The sequence below is a fragment of the Bison bison genome, unplaced genomic scaffold, assembly GCF_000754665.1.
Source record: "Bison bison bison isolate TAMUID 2011002044 unplaced genomic scaffold, Bison_UMD1.0 scf7180017864487, whole genome shotgun sequence".
In the NCBI taxonomy this organism is placed as follows: Eukaryota; Metazoa; Chordata; class Mammalia; order Artiodactyla; family Bovidae; genus Bison; species Bison bison.
In genome coordinates, this window is record NW_011495047.1 from 4,466,310 (window position 1) to 4,469,510 (window position 3,201).

Below are 3,201 nucleotides of genomic sequence, written 5' to 3' on the forward strand. Positions count from 1 at the left end.
CTGAGTAATACTCCATTGTGTATATGTACCATAGCTTTCTTATCCATTCATCTGCTGATGGACATCTAGATTGCTTCCATGTCCTGGCTATTATAAACAGTGCTGCGATGAACATTGGGGTACACGTGTCTCTTTCCCTTCTGGTTTCCTCAGTGTGTATGCCCAGCAGTGGGATTGCTGGATCATAAGGCAGTTCTATTTCCAGTTTTTTTAAGGAATCTCCACACTGTTCTCCATAGTGGCTCTACTAGTTTGCATTCCCACCAACAGTGTAAGAGGGTTCCCTTTTCTCCACACCCTCTCCAGCATTTATTATTTGTAGACTTTTGGATTGCAGCCATTCTGACTGGTGTGAAATGGTACCTCATAGTGGTTTTGATTTGCATTTCTCTGATAATGAGTGATGTTGAGCATCTTTTCATGTGTTTGTTAGCCCTCTGTATGTCTTCTTTGGAGAAATGTCTGTTTAGTTCTTTGGCCCATTTTTTGATTGGGTCATTTAAGAAAATCATTTTTAAAAAGATATTGTTTGTATAAGCCTGCAGAGCTAGTAACTGACAGACATAGTTTCAAGTTAAACTCTTAATCCTGAAGAATGCATTCTTTGTTCTGTGCCACAGTCCCTTGTTTATTCTACACATTTCTGACCACACAATTTTTAGATAATTACAACTTCTCTGCCTCATTTGTAAATTGAGGATATTGATGAAAGATTGTCAATGAAAAAATGACACTATATATCTTCATATAGTGAAACTCAGGTATCCATGAACAAATGAAGGGAAATTCACAAATACATCTGTAAAGTATAAAGTTATAAATCAAGTGTCATGAGATTAACTATAAATGACTTTAGGGTTTAGGCTATGTCTCATTTTTGTTTCATCCCCAGGCCCCAGTTGAAAGAGAGATTTAACAAATGTTTGTGGAACCACGTGGGTGAATAATGATAATTTCCTTGGGCCTTGGATAAATGTTTATACACTTGAATGAAATAATGGAATTCTAGAACTGGAAGAGATCTTGGAACTGTCTATACCCATGGTTCTTCAAACATTAACGTATGGCATCAGAATCCTCTGGAGAGTTTGTTAAAGCACAGATCGCTGTGTTCCAGACCCGCAGAGTTCTTGGTACACAAAGTCTGGGATGGGCTTGAGCCTTGTCATTTCTTTTTTAAAACGATGTATTTATGTATTATTTGTGTTTTGACTGTGCTGGATCTTCCTGGCTGTGCTCGGGCTTCCTCTGGTTGTGGTGAGAGGGGGCTACTCTCCACTTCCGGTGCGAGGGCTTCTCACTGTGGAGGCTTCTCTTGTTGCAGAGCGTGGGCTGTAGGCACATGGGCTTCAGGCTTTGTGGCACATGGGCTTAATCGCTCCTCGGTATGGGGGATCTTCCTGGATAAGGGATCCACCCATGTGCCCTGCATCGGCAGGTGGATTCTTAGCCAGAAGACCACCAGAGAAGCCTTGAGCATTGGCATTTCTAACAAGTTCCCACGTGAGGCTGATGTTGCTGGTCCAGGAACCACACTTTGAGAATCACTAACCTGCCACAACAATAACTAATATTTATTAAGGGCTAATTATGTGACAGGCACTGTGCTAAAGGTATAATTCATATTAGGTCATTTAATCATTACGATACGTCTACGGATGGTGACATTATTAGCGTTCTTATTTTAGTTATAAGAACACTGAGACCCGGAGAAGCTAAGTATTTTACCCAGACTCATCTACCTAATAAGTGATGGAACCACGGTGATGCATTCAGGCTGAGTAATGCTACATCTGGCTCTCTCGGGTGATATTATAACTTCACAGAGTGAGGTGCCTTGTACATCAGCCTAGATGAAGAAATGGAGGCCCACTGGAAGTGACTCCCCCAAGGTCACATGATGAATTGGAAGAGGAGTATGAATGAGAACACTCTTCCTAATTCAGCATCTGCCATCTCCTGCCATAGAGCACGAGGGGCAGGCAAGGGTTCTACCCCTTCTTTCAGTGAATTCCCAAGGCCATCACCTTCTAATCAGTTTGAATAGTATAGATGTCCTTATGGTGCTCTGATATATTAGTCATTTTCCTTATTTACCCACTGTTTCATAACTTAAGGAGGTGGTGGTGTCTGTAGAGGAGAGAGTAGGGGTTGATGGATGAGTCATGAGGCTGGAGGCTAAAGACCCAGAAAGGAAAGGGGTTAATCAGACTGATGAATGGCTCAAGAGTGGATGGAAGAAATGTCTCCACGTGTCTTGGCAAGTCCTCTGTAATATTTCTTCCCACACTTAGAAAACCCAGCTCTCAGGGACTTTAGGTCACTGTACCTCAACCATCCGAGTCTCCCAGGGATGCTGGAAAGGAAAATTAAGAATGTTTTGTTTGGGAAAGATTGGGCCTAGGAGGGCTCTTAAAATTCTCAATTCAGTCCCCAGAGGCTCTGTCCTTAGATATGCTGTACTCTCTGGTTTCTGTGCCCATAAGTTTGTTTGTTTTCAAGTAAAAGGCAAGTCAAATTTATTAGATTTGTCCACGGTCACCAATGGTGATCTTCTTGCTGGTCTTGCCATTCCTGAACCCAAAGTGCTCCATGGCTTCCACAATATTCATGCCTCCCTTCACCCTGTCAAAGACAATGAGCTTGCCATCCAACCATTCAGTCTTGGCAGTGCAGATGAAAAACAGGGAACCGTTTGTGTTGGGGCCAGCCTTTGCCATGGACAAGATGCCAGAGCCTGCATGCTTCAGAGTGAAATTCTCATCAAATTTCTCACCATAGATGGACTTGCCACTGGTGCCATTACGGCATGCGAAGTCACCACCCTGGCACATAAGTCCTGGAATTATTCTATGAAAGCAGGGACCTTTATTCCAAATCTTTTCTTCCCAGGGCTCAATGAACAGGGTGGGGTTGACCATGGCTGAAGGCTCCGGGGTGGCTCTGTCTCCAAGGCTGTACCCATAAGTTTTGCTAAACAGGTGTCTTTGAGCTGCACAGTGCTCAGGGTAAAAACATTTGAAGTGAGTTTAACATCAGAATTAAAGAAAAAATTTGCCCATTATTCAAAGATTATGCTGTACCTGACACCAAGCAAATACCATCAAACAGCAATGGCTCGGTCACGCGGGTGGTCAAAGCTGTCCTTTCTCTGGCCAGGAAAGGTTAATATCCCTGTCTGCAGAATCTGATTTCTTTAAG

At 42.9% G+C, this 3,201-nt stretch overlaps 1 pseudogene; it reads right to left on the reverse strand.

Annotated features, from left to right (window-relative positions):
* Positions 1-2,522: 2,522 nt before the first annotated feature.
* LOC105005172 lies at positions 2,523-2,834 on the reverse strand (annotated as a pseudogene).
* Positions 2,835-3,201: the final 367 nt, after the last annotated feature.